The 19,349-nt window shown below is 38.8% G+C and overlaps 1 protein-coding gene across 2 annotated transcripts in view; it reads left to right on the forward strand.

Annotated features, from left to right (window-relative positions):
• The first annotated feature begins 782 nt into the window (after positions 1-782).
• Positions 783-19,349, forward strand: part of SCN8A (sodium voltage-gated channel alpha subunit 8) — a 177,417-nt gene continuing 158,850 nt past the window's right edge. For both annotated transcript variants that reach the window (XM_076007281.1, XM_076007280.1), the window contains exon 1: positions 783-914. The gene's annotated coding sequence lies outside the window, so the exon portion shown is untranslated. The remainder of the gene's footprint in view (positions 915-19,349) is intronic.

Here is a 19,349-nt window from a genome sequence, read left to right on the forward strand (position 1 = left end):
ACTCATTGTCCAGATCTTCACAAGAAAGTGTGGAGTAAGCAGTTCAAATGCTCATGCCTACTTCACAGATGGACAAACTGAGGTTCAGAAAGATTATGATGACCTCTACACACTTTCAGACCTGGGGGCTCTCCGGAAAGCAGAGTCTCCCCACTCCTCGTACCAGGCCCCTGTTGGCTGAAACACAAGCCCCCACCTGCTGTTGGTAGACTTCTGCGTTTGTTCAGTTGGCCAAAGAGCACGTAAATTGAGTTTCTTGTGTTTAAAGATGTCAGAAACTCCGACCACGGAGCATTGCACTATTGCTGGGTGTGCTCGGAAAAAAGAGAAGACCTAGCGTTGGCAAGGGCCACGGGGCACACCAATCAAAAAAGCACCCTTTGGGTCCCAACGCCCGGGCGGGCGGGCGGCCAGCCGGCGTCTCGCGGCCAGTCCCCGCCCCCTGCGCGGCCCGGCGAGGGCGTCGTGGGGGCGGGGCGGGGACGCTCGCTGGCGCTCGGGCACGGCGCCCCCTGCCGGCGCCCTGCTCCCTCGTCCGGGATCCGGTGCCGGCTGCGCGGGGACGCGAGCCTGAGAGCCGGCGGGCGGGCGGCGCGGCGCGCTGCGGGCGAGCGGGCGCGCCCTGCAGGGGTAGGTGGGGCGCGGGGGCGCGGGGCGGGGGCGGCCGGACGGGGGGCGCGCGCTGAGGGGTCGCGCGGGGGCGGGGCGGGCGGCGCGCGCGCGGCGGCGCGCGGCGGGCGCGAGTCATCAATTATGCAAGGACTCGGGCGGCGCGGGGGGCGGGCGCGGGGAGCGCTCCAAGATGGCGCCCACCGCAGTCCCGCCCGCAGCAGCCTCCGCGCCTCTGCAGTCCGGCCGCGCCTCCTGGGCCCCGCGCTAGGGCCGCCGCTGCCTCCTTCGCCGCCGCCGCTGCCGTAAGTCGCCCCAGAGCCCCCGCTCCGGCGCAGCTCCTTGGCCGCCGCGTTCCCTGCTCACCTCGGGACCCTTGAGCGGGGCTCGCCCGTGTCCAGTCAGGGGCTTTGCCGCAGAGTGCGCGGCGGGGCTGGAGGGGCCGAGGAGCCGGGTTCTGCCCTCTCTGATTTGGACAGGTGTTTGGAAGTCTTGCTTCCTTCTACTCTGTTTACTGGGGGTCTCTTAGGAGAATTGAGAACCACCGGCCCCCACCCCGGACACCCTCGCTCCCTTCGTCCCTTGGTTACATTGAGGGACACGGGCCTGCCCTCGGCGCCCCTTCATGGTGCAGTCCCCCACTTTCCCCCCAGAACCGGGGCAGACACGGGGCCCTTCGCCGGGCTGCACTGGGAAGGACAGCGCTGTGGGGATCTTCCTACAGCAGCCCCTCAGCTCTACCCCCTCCCCCATGTCTTACTGCATCCTTCTCCCTCATCGGGCTACAGATTGCTACCAACTGCAGAAGCCTGGGGCTCCTGGGTTCTTTGGGCAGCCAAGACTAACCCTGTCCTTTACTCAGAAGCGTCCGTCTCCCACCCAGCCGTGTGCTCTGGCACTGTGTTGGGGGCTCCCGGGACCTTTTTCGGCCGACTAAGATTCCTGCATTAGGGAGCACATCACTTTCAGAATATCCCCTTCCCCCACCCCCACCCCTACGCCACCCGATGCAGAGCTTGTTCCTCTCCTCCTCTCTCCCTTCCCTCCCCCACCTTACCACCAGCGGCAGCACCCTTGGCTTCTTGTTAGCGTTGGGGTACAGGACTGCTTGCCCAGCTCCACAGGCTTGGACCCTCCTCTAGTTCTCATGGTACCTTAGGGGACCGCAAAGCCTCTGCATTTCTCCTGAGAGCTCAGCTCCATCCCCTCCATTGCCAGCAGCAACCACCGGCTGAAAGACTTGGCAGCTAACTTTCCGGGGGCTTGCCAGGGCTGTGAGACCCCTTCAGGGCCCCAGCTTTGAGTTGGGATGGAATGAGAACCATTTTTCAGCCTGATAAATAGGATTCTTCAAACCATGCATTCCTTCCGACTACTCCACCCTGTGCCCTCTTCACACTTACACTGCAGTTTTTGAAGCATGGGGGAATACATTTTATATCTGGAGATTCCAAGATTCGCATCAGTGTTCATAATAAATGGATGTCATCTGCTTGGGGGGAGGGTAGACGAAACTTTGCATCTGGCTAAATTCAGGGGGAGGGAGAAATAATTAGCATGGAGCTGGCTCTGCCACACAAGGAAAACTGCTTTTAATGTACAGTGGGCACCAAAGAGTCAGGGATGGAAGCAGGAAGTGTGGGTGACGGCCTTGGGGGCAAAGGGAGAGAGTGCTTTTTTATAAATGTTTTCTCAAGTTTGAACCTGAAGAGCCTCTGGAGAGGTAGTGGTGTGTTAGATCTGGGGGATGTTTTAGCTTTCCAAGGGAGATTTCGGGTGTGGTAGATTTTTCACTGGCTCACAATCTTTCTCTAGTTCTCTTTTCTCCACGTGCATTAGAAGATACTGGGGGAGGGGAGTTCTTTCTTTCCTCAAAAAAAATTTTTTTTTTGATGTGTAATGCAAATGGCTGGATAACATTATCACCCAGTACCACCCTGGTAGGAATCTTGGGGGAATCAGACTTAAAATGCTGAAAGCTTTGTAGCACATTGCCTGTAACCTGGTTCTTGAAATACTGCAGCGTTTTTTCTTTGGAACTCATGACCTATAAGGCCTTCAGTTCTCCCTGAAAGAGGATTTGATTGCTTGGGAGGGGGGTGGTAGTGATGGTTTGGTGTTCAGCGAGCATTCTCTGTCCTAGAAATTGAGGCCCTCCCTGGAGAGGGCTGAAAGCATGTTCCATGTTCTCTGAACATCTGATTTAGGGTATATGTAAATGTGTCATGTTTCTTAGTAGAGCTGGTGTTGCAAAGCAATAATGGTGCAAAGCCAGTTTTTGGCTTCTTGGGTTTCATTTGAGTGGCTTTGGTTTTCATTTGTGGTTTTGTCAACTTTTATAAAAATATTTGGAGGATTTTATTTTCAATTAATGAAGGGTAATGAAGTGTAATACAACATACTTAAAAACAACCATGCAGTTGCTTGTTGCTTTTCTTGTAGGACCCTGAACAAATTTTTCTCATGGTTCAGCTTTGGGTTTCCTTGTGTTTAGGCTTGTACTAGGGTTTCTTGCTGTGGTGCTGAAAGGACAGTTCCCTGGCCAGTCCTGCCGTGAAGTGCACAAACGCGGGACATGATTGGGTTTTTCTTTGCTTTTTATCATCAGTAGGCTTTCGAGGTTGAAGGCCTTGTTATTTTATTACTCCCACATAACTCTTCATTTTGGCTATCCCTCATGGAGACAGTGTTTTACAGGCTGCAACAGATCCATATGTAAGTTATACAGTGACATTTTGATGACTGCATTATTTCATCTCGTTTCAATCATTTTAAATAGCAAGAAACTTTAATATTATGGAAATTCAGTCTCCACAAGAAGTAATTTGATAGCTCACTAAGTTAAGCTGGATCACAAGGGCATCTTCTCTGGGTTGAGAAGATGAGCTGGGAAAGGGACTCGACGCAGGAGAGACCAGTATATGATCTATTGTAATACTAAAGTAGATTTGTCCCCAAAACTATTTCAAAATAGAACAGGAAAGAGGCCATTAGCTCCAGCTAGTACAACTTCCCACCCAACACAGGCATCCCCTTTATAGGACATCTCTACTTTGAATACCGCCACTGGTAGGGAATTTACTACCATATAATGTAGCTCATTCTATTCATATTCCACAGTGATTGAAGTATTTTAATCTCAGTGAAAAGGTAACATACATAAAGTTGAAAGGTGTGTAAACTGAGGCTATATCAGGGGCAAATGTTATTCTTGTGCTTGTTACCAAAAAAAGAATGAGAATCGATATTCTATAGAGATTGTACAAAAATCCTATACTTACTTGAAAAGAATATGAAGATAGAGACATGTCTATCTAAAGAAAGAAAAACTTGTGAATGGAAAGAAACATAATTATCTTTAATGTGCTGATATTACATAACAGTTCTGGAAGGCATGTGTTTGAATTAATGAATACTTAATTTGTATGGATTATGTCTAAAGACAACAAACCTACATTATATACACAGTGTCAAAAATACAAAGTTTATCCAGAGTGAGATCAGTTACCATAATTATAAAAATACTTATTGCATAAAAATTTTAATATATGTAAAAACAGAAAGAAAAAGTCATCCTTAGTCTTACCATCTTAAGCAAAATAATTGTCCAAGTTTGATTGTGTTTTTTCAGTCTTTTTTTTCCATAGAGAAGTCAGGAAGCACTTATAAAAGTTATTCAGAATGATAATATTTTAAACCAAGCTGTTTAAGCTCTTAATTTCGTCAGCTTCTACTTGGTTGTTTAGAGACTTAAACACTAGATTGTTATATTATAATTTCCTTTTTTCCTTTTTTTTTTTTTTTCCTGAGACAGGGTCTTGCTCTCCTGTCTGGGCTAGAGTGCAGTGGTGTCATCACAGTTCACTGCAACCTCTAACTCCTGGGCTCAAGCAATCCTCCTGGCTCAGCCTCTTGAATAGCTGGGACTACAGGCTTGTGCCACCATGCCTGGCTAATTTTTGTATTTTTTGTAGAGACTGAGGCTTGCTATTGCCCAGGCTGATCTCTTGAACTCCTGGGCTCAAGTGATCCTCCCAAAGTGCTAAGATTATAGGCATGAGCCACTGCACCCAGTCCTAATTTACCTTTTTCTTAATCCTTTTAAATTTTCAACAAAATCATCTTTAATGTGAAAGAATTCACTCATAGAATTGGACTCCTGTAAAGTCTCTTGATTTAAATTTAGCATATTAATTAGAGGAATAAAGAAAGCTTTTCTCAATGAATCAATAGTCTCACTCTGTACCTACTATGTGTAAGGCATTGTAGTAGGCACTAACACTCTTATTAAATGGTAAGCACCAGCTTAGAAAATAATACCATGCTCAAAAACTATTGCTGTTAAAGTGTTAAAGAAAGGAAACAGAACTTTCACCCTTTGGGTTTATTAATTGCTGAAATGTTGTATGGTAGTCTCTTAGGTCTAGCCCAGTGATTTAACCTAAAAAACAAAAAAGTATGTGGAAGAATAGGAAGTCAATGCAGGAAAAGAAAAGACAATAAAATGTGGTTTCTGGAAAAATTTTCACTGTCTCTTTGTGAAGTTATAGAGACACATAGTTAAGTACTGTGTCAGGGATTAAGGTGAAATGAGACCCAAGAAGGTTGCTGTAGTTACACCATTGCAAAGAAAAAGTCAGAAACAGTATGGGCTTTGGAGTCAGACAAAACTAAGTTCAAATCCTGACTCTGCTACTTACTAGCTTTGTGACCTTGGGCAAATTATTTAATCTGAGCTTCCGTGGTCTCATCTATAAAAATAGGAATAATAATACCTACGCTGTAGGGTGTTTGTGGGGATTAAATGAAATCTCTGTTTCCTTATGGTTTCTGACACGTAGAGCTCAAAATATATCAGTTCCTTTCCTCTAGAGATTTAGCAGCTTAGTGTGTATTTATACGTGTATTTGATACAGTCTATATGTACTGTATTAAATAAATTTCAGTAGTCTTAAAAGCAGACAGTTGCTGTATCTTCAGTGTGGCGTAGAGGATAGGATCCGTAGATACCCTAACTTGGATGGACACTGCTGGTCTAAAAAGAGGAAAGTTTTACTGTGTAATTGATGTGCTTGCCTCCACCACCGCAGTGTAAATTCAGTCACCAAAGTAACTCTTTCCTTGTTCATTCCCAAACTATGCTAGAATGAGACTCTTTACCTAAAAGGAACACTTTGGCAGTTACCAGCTGACAGGCAACTGGGCTGTTCTTAGCTATATCCTGGGAGCTGAAGGTGGAATGGATGCAAAGACTGAGGCATCCCTTAATTCTGACTTGAGTGGGATTTTTAAATTGTAGATAGGGATTATATGAGTTTGGAGTTGCTTCTGTCTTCAGCACCATTTTAGGTTTCCCTATTATATAGTCCTTGAACTGCTTTATTTGAATGGATTTCATACATTTAGGTCTCACAGGTAACCATCCACCTTTGGTAATTATTACTCTATGTTTGTTTTAAAACAAACCTCTATCTGTCGATTGTTTGAGTTAGGTAAGGCAAATCTTACTCTGCCTACCCATTTTATAGTTGAAGAAACTGAGTATTGAAGAGCTTAAGGGAATTGTCGAGGGCTAAAGGCTGTTTATGTGGTATAGTGGAGACTGGTACCCACGTTGGTTGACTCACACTTAAAGATTTTCCCCATTAAATGGTGTTATATTCTGATGTTCATATAACCAAGTAATGTGAACAATTTTGGTTTTATTTTAAGAATTTATCATTATCCTAGGTAGCTAAACATATCTTAGTGAGTGGGCATAATGAAAGATTCTGGGATAGGCAAAGGGAGGGCAAAAGTATCTTTGAAGTAGAGCATTTTAGAAGTAGGAAGGATGAGGGGAAATGAACAGAAGATATATCAATAAATAGAATATGGATGAAATAGGAGGCATTGATCCTAGCTACTTTTAAAAAGGTCATCATGTCTTGATGTCTGCCTATCTTTATCCATGTCTTCTGCATGTAAATACATACACTTGGCTGCTCATAAATGCTCTCGTATTGCCAACCTAGATTGTAACCAGGACTGTAGGGAATTATGGCCACTATCACCTGGATGTCTTTGCTTATGCAAGGCTGAAATTGATGTAGGACTCAGAGAACAGAATATACTGGGGATTAGTGCAGGGGGTGGGGCAGTGAGTTAGAGCAGAAATTGTTCTGGGAAGACTTTGGGCTAGAAGTGCAAAGAGGATAATATTTAAGATTTTCCTTAGGCATATGGAGGAGAGTAGAATGAGATAAAAGCTGAAAGCCTGAGAATCTAAGAGGTACTTTTTATTAGTTTGGGACTGAAGCTCTATTGTTGTGGAAGGAGTTGATTGGGGTGGGATGACTAAAATGTTAGGTGGAGAGGTTTGGCGCACTTTGTAATCACTATTGGTGGTAGGCATCCTGTGTTCATTGGGCTTATCCCAGGATCTGGAAATGGAAAGCACTAAAATCCCTCAAAAGACATATTAACAGGCTCCTTTCATGTTCAGCTGATTAGTGCAGTTTTTATGCTGTAAAATCTTTTGAGTTCCTGGGGAATAAGAACATTAGAGAAGTATAGTGAATGCTTATTTATCTGGGGATAGATTATCAAGCTTGTGAATTATAGAGTCATTTATTTTCCTCCTTTTCACTACATTTTGGGTATTTAATTGATCATTAGTGTTTCCACCAGAGTGAACTTAGGAAGGGAGAAAAAGTCAGAATGAAAATGTTGCTTTTAATTTTTAGATAATGATTGATAATGGAAGAGATGGCAACTACTTTATCAGTGAAAAAGCACTTCATATTTTATCTATTCTTATTCTCTCCTTATTTTAATAGTACAGACAGTAGAAAGCTAGCCTCTAAAAGCTTGATGTTCACTGCAAGCCAGTGTAAAATAACATTTTTCCTTCATTTTACTGAGCAACAGCCCTGTAAATAAATAGGGCTTAATTTATTATATGGTTAGCTCCTTATTTCAGGAGGAATTCTTCAATTAAGGATAATGCAACAGGCTTTTGTGTTACATTTAGTACTGTCTTTTTGTCTTAGCAAGAAGCTGAATGAAAGGCTTTTCAATGAAAATGAATTGATGCATTATTATTAAATTGCAGAAAAAAATTAAGCAGGTTGCAAATGAAACTGGTAGAACTTTTTCAGAGGTCAGAATACCCAGAAATCTCATTCGCTACAGAATTCTCAATTGGATTTCCTACGACTTGGTGAATACTAAAAGAGGCATAATGTGTTGTTTCTAGGAAAGATGCTTTGCAGATAGCAAGGCATTTTTAAAGATAGGTATCATGATAGGGAGGGGAGAAAGTGTTGGAAGTGTGAGGAATCATCAGAGGGAAAGAGTGAGAAAAACTGAATAAGAAAAGTGAAAATGGACAAGGACATTTCAATGTGAACATGGGGAGCTGCTCATATTTTAAGAGGAGGTGTTCACTCCCCTCTGAAGACTACTTTGGGTATTCCTGAACTAGAGTGATCCTCATCATCTGGACAGGGCACAGAACCTTAGGAAGGTGGTTTTTGTTGCTGTTTTTTAGTTTTATTTAGCTCTGCTAGAACTTTGCTGTAGATTGCTTTATTTATCTGATCTCTGCATTGAGAAAAAGAGAATGTTATCTTGGCTTTATGGCAAAAAATGTAGTGACATTCTTAAATGTTTCTTTCGTTCTCTCTTTTTTTAAAAAAGAATTTTTAGTCATTAAACACAAAAATATTTTTTTCAAAAGACTCTGTCGGTTTTTCTCCCACTCTATGTCTTGAAATATATCTTTTATATGTATTTATTTGAATAGTTAACAGAGGCACAGAGTTCAAAAATTAGAAGGTTCAAAGTTGAGTCTTCTTTTACTGTCTCCCAGTCATCTAGTGCACACTCCATAATGGCTACTACTGTTCCTAATTTCTCTTGTAAACTTTCCTGCATACATTTATGCATATATACATACACATTATCTTCCCCTGCCCCCAACACAATTATTTCCATTGTCTTTTAAGAAAGACTATTAAAATAGCTGGGGGTTTGAACTTTTTCTAGATCATCTTAGATCAATTAATCCCCCCACTTTCCTAATGATATACATACTCCCTCTATGTTTTATTTTTCTTAGTGAAACTTATATTCTAATTTCTCAGCTTATTTAATGTAAAATGTTAGTTTGAACTGAAGCAGCCTTTTCTACTAACTACATTCCTTTTTAGGATTCCATTAGAGAATTATCTATTTAAAATAAAAGTATAGAGGAAGACATGGACCTGAGAACTATTGGTCCATTGCTTTCTAAAGCAAACTATAAATCACTTGTCCTGACCACACCAGTCAACAAATACTTACTGAGTTGCAACTACTGGTGAGGCATTGTGACAGGTATTGAGAGAGAGATACATATATATATAAAGACAGACTTTATGTTCTAGGAACTTATTTATTTGGCAAAATAAGTCATAAACACAAAGTGTTTAATAAGGAAAGGTTTTCATAATGATTCATGATTAAAAAAATTAAAAAGAGCTTAGTTGCCAAATAAGTGGTATAGTTAATATGTAAACTGATTTTTTAGAGAAAATAGTGAGCTTCAACAGATATGATTGGAGACAGGTTTATGGAAAAAGTATGATTTGAGCTAGGCTTTACAGAATGGCTGGGTAGATCAGTGTGAGCCAAAATGAGAAGGTGAGAATATACAAAGTGATTTGGGAGAATAGTGAACAAACCAGTTGGGCTGTGATAGAATCTCTCTGTAGCAGATTAGCTTGCAAAGATAGGGTAGAGTTAGCCAAACATTAAGGGCTTTTTGCAGTTTTGTTCACGGTGACAGAGAATGTTGTAGAAAATTTTTGAGGGAATATAGAATGACAGATGGTCAAAGCTTTGCTGAAATGTTTTAGGAATATTGGTCAGCAGTGTCTAATAGGGTGGAATAGAGTGAGGGATAGAAATCTAGTTAGTTGGCTAAATTTGTCCTAGCTGGGTAGTGATGAAGGTGTGGACTAATGTAATGGTGATAAGGATGGGAAGCAAGGAAAGTAAATATAATTTTGTATGTGTGTCACATGGATGTGTGTGTTTAACATTTTTCTAATCTAAGAAATAGTTTATAGGAAGATTCAATAGAACTTAGGGAAAAGGGAAAGGGAGTAGTTAAAGGATTATTTTGCTGTTTTAAAGTTTAGAGACAGAGAATCTCCTATTTTGAAAATCTGAGGAAGTAGGTTCTGTAATACATATTGGCAGTCTAGAGCACAAGCTCTCTTTATTTCTAATTTTCTTTTCTTTTCTTTTCTTTTCTTTTCTTTTCTTTTCTTTTCTTTTCTTTTCTTTTCTTTTCTTTTCTTTTCTTTCCTTTTCTTTTCTTTTCTTTTTTTCTTTTCTTTTCTTTTCAAGACAGGGTCTTACTCTGTCACCCAAGCTAGAGTGCATGGCATCATCGTAGCTCACTACAACCTCAAACTCCTGGGCTCAAGCGATCCTCCTGCCTCAACCTCCCAAATAGCTGGGACTACAGGCGTGTGCCACCAGGCCCAGCTAATTTTACTATTTTTTATGGAGATGAGGTCTCATTTTTGCTCAGACTGGTCTTGAATTCCTGGCCTCAATCGATGCTGCCACCTCGGCCTCCCAAAGTGCTAGAATTATAGGTGTGAGCCCTGTTTCTAGTTTTCTAATCATTTCTCTGCAGAGGGTTTTTTCGCCCTTGAGGTTTTAATGTTATTTCTTGCAGGAAAACCTATCTTCTGAACTTTATTCTCTACGCTGTCACTTATAAAGATTATTTAATCTTTGTTTGTGGATCTTTACCCTTATTTTGGAGTCTTTCAATCCATTTATAGATACGTAACTTGTCATTCTCCCTGACATTCTCAACTAACCTTCAGTTTGGAGGGTAAAGGGGCAAGAATTATGCACCTTTTCATTGACTTGGTAGATGACTATTTTGTCCTTACTAAAACTCAGTGGATTCCAATTTTTGATCATTTGCTTATATTCCATGTGCTTCATGATAGCCATAGTATTTGAAATTGCAGGCTATGTTAAAGGTAGCAACTGAAAGAATTCTAATAGATGAAAACGGGGAAAGAAGACAAGGCCTTATCAGCCACTGCTGTTGTTTTCTATTTTGGGTACTGAATCTTGGGCTGTGGATGAAAAATGTTAGACTTGACTTGCATGAACTTCTTGGTATAGCTAGGGTACAAGACAATGGCCAGTGGGCCCTAACATACAATTTCAGCATATAGTGGTAATTTAGAGCGAAGGCTGAACTGAGGGGGTTTGGGGTCTGTTCCTGCCTTTTCTAGTCAGTAAAGATCTTTGAATAAGAAAAAATAAGGGATGATTGGAATAGCAGAACATATACATCAAAATAATAGAATACACCTAAAGAAAAGCACATCAGAAATTTAATATGGGCTGGTTGTGGTGGCTCACGCCTTTAATCCTAGCACTCTGGGAGGCCAAGGCGGGTGGATCGCTCAAGGTCAGGAGTTCAAAACCAGCCTGAGCAAGAGCGAGACCCCCGTCTCTACTAAAAATAGAAAGAAATTAATTGACCAACTAAAAACATATAGAAAAAATTATCCGGGCATGGTGGCGCATGCCTGTGGTCTCAGCCACTCAGGAGGCTGAGGCAGTAGGATTGCTTGAGCCTAGGAGTTTGAGGTTGCTGTGAGCTAAGCTGACACCACGGCACTCTAGCCTGAGCAACAGAGTGAGACTCTGTCTCAAAAAAAAAAAAAAAAAAAAAAAAAAAAAAAAAAAAGACAGAAAGAAATTTAATATACCTAAAAAAATCTTATTTAATTTGTTAAAATTATTTTCCTTCTCACCACTAAAGTTACTGAGTTCTTACAAATTCCATTACATGTACCACAGTTTGATTTCAGTTGGCAAAAGTCCCCATGCTTTGCTGTAGAACCAGTAGAGCAAACAGAGTACATGTACAAGATGTTAATAAATTTAGCACTGTTTTTAGGGATGCAAAGCACACTTACAGTAATTCCATTCAGAAGTTCTCTGTGCAGTCATTGTGTAAGTTTGTACCTGTCTCCTAGTTTGAATGCTCAAAGTAACTGATTAAGAAAGTATTAAACAATAGTCTCTTGGGGAAGCATTCTTAAGGGATGAGGAAAGTTCATAAAGACTGCTTAGCTGAATATCAGCAATCTATTTTATTAATCTGGATATTCTAGTGCAAGTGATATTTTAGTAGATCTATAGATTTTTTTATTTTTTAACTTTCCATTTGTAATATTTCTTCTTCCTTGTCTCTAGAAATGAGGGAGTGGGTTGTCTAAAATCCAAGGAGGGTTTTAGTAAATGCACAGATTGAATGATTAAGTAGTGTAGTAGGGAAACAAAGTACAATGATGTTATGAGTATTTTGCTTACCTTACAAGGCCTTTTTTTTTCTGACTCACACAGGAAACTTTAGCCATAGGTGCCCAAGGGTGGAAGGTTTCTTTTATTTTAGGATCTTAATGTAGACTCCTGACATTTAGAAATTATGTAAAAGCCTTATAGGTCAAAGAAAATAAGTCCATCTTTGTGTGATGTGTAGATACCAAAGACTTGCTATTAATTAAATGAGTGTTTTCCATCTTTAATTTTAATTAGATTATATCCAGTGGAACCGGGGCTGATATGCTTTGTTCTTGGCATATGCACCTTCCTGGTCATTAGTAAGTCTTTGGTTTATGTTGTCCCTTGTAGATTGTAGTAGTTGCCAGTCTTCCACCTCCCATGCCTCCACAGGCTGCGTTGCTGGTTTCCAATGGGGAGGCATGGCAGTCATGCAGGGAGTGTGACGTATGTGCCCCACTTGGGCTCTACTCTGGAGCCATACCTTTAGCCCAGGCTGGTGCTCAGAGGAGGGTGTTTTCTCTGTTTACTAATTTTTAATATTTATTTATTTATTTTTAGAGCAGTGCATTTATCACTCAGTGCAATCTGTTGTAAAATCTTAAGGAAAAAAAAATCATCCCCAGAGAGCAAGGAGTGTTTGTGTCACATTTCCAGCCAGGATTCCAGAGCCATTAGCTTATAGGTACTGCTTCTGTTTGCATAGAGGTTGAGTTGTCAGGCCTTTCCAGTTGCTTTTTTCTTTTATGGTTTAACTGCAGAACCAGTTAAGAACTCTTATTTGTGAGAAGTGAATGCTGACTTTTGTGAGTATTGTAAAAATCTAGTATAAATCTGTAGAATTTAAAGTATGGATCAACATAAAGAAGTGGTAAATATTTGAGGTAATGGATATGCTGATTACCTTGATCTGATCACTATACATTGTATGTATGGAAACAGTACTATGTGCCCTATAAGTATGTACAATTATTATGTGTCAATTAAAAAAAAATAAAGATAAAAATCTCCCCCAAAATTTATAATACTAAAAGACAAATATTGTGTGACTCCACTTATGTGAGATACCTAGAATAGTCAAATTCATAGACAGAAAGTAGAGTGATGGTTATTAAGGGTTTGGAGGGTAGGTCTATAAGGTCTATAGTGATATCCCTTCTTTCATTCCTGATATAGATAATGAGTATATTCATTCTTTTTTTTCTTTGTTTGGCTAGAGGCTTATCAATGTTGTTTATCTTTAGAAAGAACCAGCTTTTGACTATATTGATTTTCCTCTATTGTTTTCCTGTTTCAATGTAGTTGATTTCTGTTCTTATCTTTATTTTCCTTCTGCTTGTTTTGAGTTACTCTTCTTTTTCTGTTTTTCTAAGGTGGCAACTTAGATTGTTGATTTGAGACTTTTCTTCTTTTCTAATTTTAATATAAGCTTTTAATGCTATAAATTTCCCTCTAAGTACTGCTATAGCTACATTTAAAAAATTTTGATTTGTTGAATTTTTATTTCTCTTAAGACTTTCTTTTGATCTAGGGATTATTTAGAAGTGTGTTGTTTGGAGTGTTGAGAGATCTTTTCAGTGCCTTTGTTTTATTGATTTCTAGTTTATTCCATTATGATTACAGAATATACTTTGTATGATTTCAATATTTTAAAATTTGTTAGGGTTTGTTTTATGACCCCAGGTATGATCTAGCTTGGTGAGTGTTCCATGTGTACTTGAAAAGAATATATGTTCTGTTGTTAGGTAGAATGTTCTATGAATATCAGTTATATCTAGTTGGTTGATGGTGATGTTTAGTTACTCTGTATCTTGATTATTTTCTGTCTACTTGTTATATGGATTACTGAGAAAGGCAAATTGAAGTCTCTAACCCTAATTATGGATTTGTTCATTTTGTCCCTTAGTCAGTTTTTGGTCGATATATTTTGAGGTTCTTTTTTTTAGGTACATATACATTCAGGATTGTTATATCTTTTAGTGAATTGACACTTTTTTTGAGATAGAGTCTCTCTCTGTCACCTGAGCTAGAGTACAGTGGCATCATCATAGCTCACTACAGCCTGAAACTCCTAGGCTCAAGCGATTCTCCTGCCTCCGCATGCTGAGTATCTGGGACTATAGGCGTGCAACACTCCACCTGTCTAATTTTTTGTTTTTTTGTAGAGATGGGATCTCACTCTTGCTCAGGCTGGTCTTCAACTCCTGGCCTCAAGCAGTCCTCCTACCTTGGCTTCCCAGAGTGCTAGGGAACTCCCTCTTTTGCCATTATTTAATGCCTGGTAATTTCCCTTGCTTTGAAGTCTACTTTATTTGATATTAATATAGCCATCCTAGCTTTTTGTTGATTCATGTTTTTATGACATTTGTTTTCTTCTCCTTTTACTTAAAAAAATTTTTATTTTGAAGTAATTTTAGTTTTATAGAAGTATCATAAAAATAGTAAAAAGAGTTTCTGGATGCTCTTCACCCAGCTGTGTCTAATGTTAACGTCTTATATAACGATGATACATTTATTAAAACTGAGACATTTACATTGGTATAATACTCCATTAAGTAAGCTACATACTTTTTCTTTTGGATTTCACTAAGTTTTCCACTAATGTCCTTTTTCTGTTTTAGGATCCTGTCCAGGCTACCATATTACATTTAATATCCTTTTATTTTTAACGTACAATTATCATATTCAATGTGAGTTTCTGATAGACAGCATAGAGTATGTCTTTTTTTTTTTTTTAAATCCATTCTGGCAATCTCTCTTCTTCTTCCTTTTTTTAGTTGTATTGTGGCAAGAACACTTTACATGACATCTACCCTCTTAACAAATTTTAACTATAGGTACAATGTCTTATAGCAGATCTCTAGAATTTATTCATCTTACATAACTGAAGGTTTATGCTCATTGATTAGTAACTCCCCATGACAGTCTCTATTCTAATTGGTGTTTAGATCATTTATATTTAATATAGTTATTGATATGCTTGGATTTAGGTCTACCATTTTATTATTTGTTTTCTATTTGTGTCCCCTTTTGGAATATTTGAATACTTTTTTTTTTTTTAATTTTTTTTTTCTCAAACAAGTCAGTTGTCTGATTGAATACTTTTTAGTATTCTATTTTATCTATTTTTTTTTACTGTTCCATTATACAGTTATTTTAGTGTTACACTAGTGATTACAATATACATACTTAAGTGTTCAGTCTGCTTAGAATTAATGTATTACCACTTCAAGTGGAATGTAGAAATGTTAGTACCTTTACTTTCTCCCTGTTATGTTGTAATTTTTATATATATTGCATCTACATACATTGAAAACTCCCATTGACAATGTTATAATTTGTGCCTTCAACCATAATTCATATCTTAAAGAACTTAGGAGGAGTAAAATAGGCTATTACATTTACCTAGATATTTACCATTTCTATTATTCTTCCTTCTTTCCTGAAGTTCTAAGTTTCCCTGTAGAATCATTTTCCTTCCATCTGAAGAATTTCCTTTTAACATTTTTTTTAGAGTAGTCTGCTGGTGATAAATTATCTTGGTCTTCATGTTGAATTTCTTTATTTCATCATCATTTTTAAAAGATGTTTTCACTGGATATAGAATTCTGGGTTGACAGTTGTTTCTTTTGTTTTTCCCCCTCAACCCCCAGAGCTTAATGTTGTTTCACTGCCTTTTGTTCTCCATGATTTCTGATCAGAGATCCACAGTCATTCAAATTATTGTTTACCTAAGTGTAAGGCACCCTTTTTCTCTGTTTTCAAGATTTTTTTGTTTTAGTATTCATTGATTATGATGTATTTGGGCAAGGATTTCTTTGAGTTTATTCTATTTAGTGTTCACCGAGTTTCTTAAATCTATAAGTTTATGCCTTTTACCAAATTTAGGAAGTTTTCAGCCATCGTTTCCTCAAATATTTTTTGTGCACCACCCTCTTTCTCCTTACCTTTTGGGTCTTTGGTGATACAAATGTTAACCCTTTTGATATTGTTCCATGGGTCCTTGAGACTTTGGTTTCTTTCTCTCTCTTTCTCTATTGTTCAGTTTGGTTAATTTCTGTTTGTCTGTTTTCAAGTTCCTTGACTTTTCTGTCATCTCTGTTATACTTTTAAACCCTCCAGTGAACTTTAAAATTTCTATTATTGTATTTTCTAGTTTAATTTGGTTCTTTTTTTTTTTTTTTAATGAGATGTTGAGGTTTTCAAGTTTCTTTGTATGTCATGTGGATTTGTATCCTGGACATTTTGAATATTGTTATGAGACTTTGAATCTTGTTTAAATCATATAGAGAATGTTTTGTGTGTGTTTGTTTTAGCAGGCAGTTAGGTTCAGGCTGCAAATTCTTTAGGTTCAATCCAGTTAGGTTCAGGTTGCAAATTCTTTCCTGCCTTCAGTGGGCTGAGGTCTAGTATTAGTTCAGTTTCAAAGTATTTGCCATGCTATTTCTTTTGGTCTCATGTATATACCAGCCAGTAGTAGCCAATCTCAGACCTGGGCAGTGGTACATCCCAGAGATGAGTTGTTAGAATCTTTGCTATGCTGTTCAGGGTCAGATATATGTATGTGCAGGTTGGGGTTTAGCCCCCTACAGCTTTATTGAGCTTCTTCTTTTTTCTGTTGTTTTCCAAACTCTCCAGCTCTAAAGTGTTCCCCTTCTTGCTCCTCTGCCTGGAAATCTGGGACTTTAGTTTCTATTCTCTGTCTTGTACTTCCTGTGACCACATCTCCCTTGAGAACCAAATAACAAGAAGATAAAGAGAGAAAACAAAGTAACGAACTCTCTCTGTGCTTTTGGTCTCCTAGTTCCCCTGGTCAGAGAAAAACTTTTCTCATCTGATTGCCACTACTGCCTAATTGCCCTGAGGTAGGGCAGGAGAGAATAGAAGAAATTTTTAAACCATTGGGATTTCTTCTACTCCCTTTGACCCTTTGATGTTTAGGGGCTCCCTTTCCTGTTTCTCGGACCAGAAGTAGAAGTCTTCTTTTGGCGCTTTTTCAGTCTGTTCCTGGTGCACAGTTCTGGGTTTGGGCTGCCTTTAAGTCCAGGCCAGGAGATACCATAAGAGAAAAAAAAACTCTGCTGGTTTCATGATACTTTGAGTTTGGGTTTCTTTGTAGTTTTCAGAGTTATCAGGTAATGAGTAGAGCAGTTTTGTCCAGAGATTTTAGTTGAATACAATGGGAAGTACAGGGTGGCGTGGACTTGCTCCATCTTAACTAGAACCAGAAACTTTGGTTATTTATTAAACACATACTCCCAGAGGAACTAGGCTGACAGTCATGAGAAAGATGGTGTCCTTGAGGCAGGTTATCAATCCTGAGGGATCAAGTGACTGGACTGACAGGCCTCAGGGTCCCTACAGGAGGACATACCCCAAGGAAGGACTCCAGCAGTTTTGATGCAGAGTGCTCTCTTCTCATCCTTTTTAATGTTTAAATTTAAAAGTTTTAAAAAATATAATATCTCCACTTAGTATCAAATTTGAAAGGTCTAAAGGGAACAAAGTGAGAGTGGTAAGTCTGCTTCACTTACCTATCCACCAGTTCCTTTCCATGGAAGCAACCACTTACCAATTTCTCATGTTTACTTACAGAGATACTCTACACATTACCAAACACAGACTATGGATAAGTTTGCATGTGGTAACAAAAATGGTAGTCTACTGTGCATACTGTTCTATGCCTTGCATTTTCACTTAATGTGTCCTAGAGACCTTTCCATATTGGTGTCTGTGGAAAGCCTCATTCTTTTAGGCAGCTGTACATGAAGCCAGTAAATGGATGTGCACTTTATTAATGAGCATTTTTTCCATCAATAAATGTATATTCAGTAAATAGAAAAATATTCCATCAATTTCAGTCCTTATTATAGGAAAATTGCATTGAATATCCTTGTATATGTATTTTGCAGATGTGGAGCTATATACTTGGGAGTGGAATTGCAAGGCTAAAGGTGTATGTCTGTTTAAAATTGTTAATAGTAGATTGATATGTTATTCATATAACTGCAAATAATCCATATACTTTTAAGTCTTAATAGGGTAAGAAATATTAGAATAGGTAATGGAAACCTTTGTATCACCTTAAATTTTTTTTCTAACTCAAGTTAACATCTATGTCTGGTTCTGCTAAGTCTTTTACTAAAATTATGTGAAAAAAATTAAAATGGATTAATTGACATTTTCCTTTTCTCCTTCCCTTTCTAATTCTGGTAAGGGATGTGTCAACAAGCTGTGAAGGAATATTGTAAAACAACTAAGTAGTGAACAGTGAAAGGGAAAGATATGACAGTGAAGAGGTGAAGAGTTGGATGACCAGTTGATTGGATAGTCAGTTCCTAATCCTCAGGTGTTGGTTCTGATTAAAGCTTTTCTTCTAAGGAATATTTTTTCTATCATATATTTTCACTTATGCAATCATGTCTATGTAAGTAGAGAGAGCAGGTGAAGGTTGTTCATTTACTGTACTGGTAGTGCAAGAGAAGCCCCAGAAAAGTAATGGTCATTTTTTTATGAAACCTAGCTTAGCACATTTACTATGAAAAAGTTTTGTGCAAAAAGCAGTCTTAAAGAAATATTTAATATTATGAAGACCGAAGAGTTGTTATTTAGGGTTGTTTTGATGGTTTATGGTGATTGTTTGAAATCAAAGCTTTCTTGGAAAATCTGAGATATAGATTTGTCAATACAATGGAGCATTTTCTTAATAACAATCATGTTGACATTATACTTGTGACCAAAAATATGATCAGTAGGTGCATAAAATTTTTCATATTTACTTGGTTATGATTGTATTGGTATCTGCTTCATTTAATTTTTTTTTTTTTTTTTTTTTTGAGACAGAGTCTCGCTTTGTTGCCCAGGCTAGAGTGAGTGCCGTGGCGTCAGACTAGCTCACAGCAACCTCAAACTCCTGGGCTCGAGTGATCCTTCTGCCTCAGCCTCCCGAGTAGCTGGGATGCTTCATTTAATTTTAATATTAATAAATCTTAAATTAGCTATAAAATTAATTTGAAAATAGAGACTGTTTAAAAGTGAATGATGTGTTCTTTATGTGAGAGGACACTACTTGGGTGGACTATTAAGTAATAAAACTGGTTTGGTGGCTGTTCAAATAATCATCTTGGTTTTTATTTTTTCTTTATATAACCCTATGCTGTTTATAAAATTGGGATGAGCATGTATTCATCTTATAAAGAAATACAATGCTGGAAAATACAAAAGAAAGAAAAACTGCTATCTTAGAAGGCTGTGCACTTAATACAATGAGGCAATCATTGCATAAAACATAATTGGAATTTCTTGTTTGAATTTGCCTACTGAACGTGCTCCACATCAGTCAAATAAAAAAGAAAAGCCTCAATAGGATCAGATACCACTATGGGGCAGAC

The sequence above is a fragment of the Microcebus murinus genome, chromosome 10 (genome assembly GCF_040939455.1).
Source record: "Microcebus murinus isolate Inina chromosome 10, M.murinus_Inina_mat1.0, whole genome shotgun sequence".
NCBI classification, from domain to species: domain Eukaryota; kingdom Metazoa; phylum Chordata; class Mammalia; order Primates; family Cheirogaleidae; genus Microcebus; species Microcebus murinus.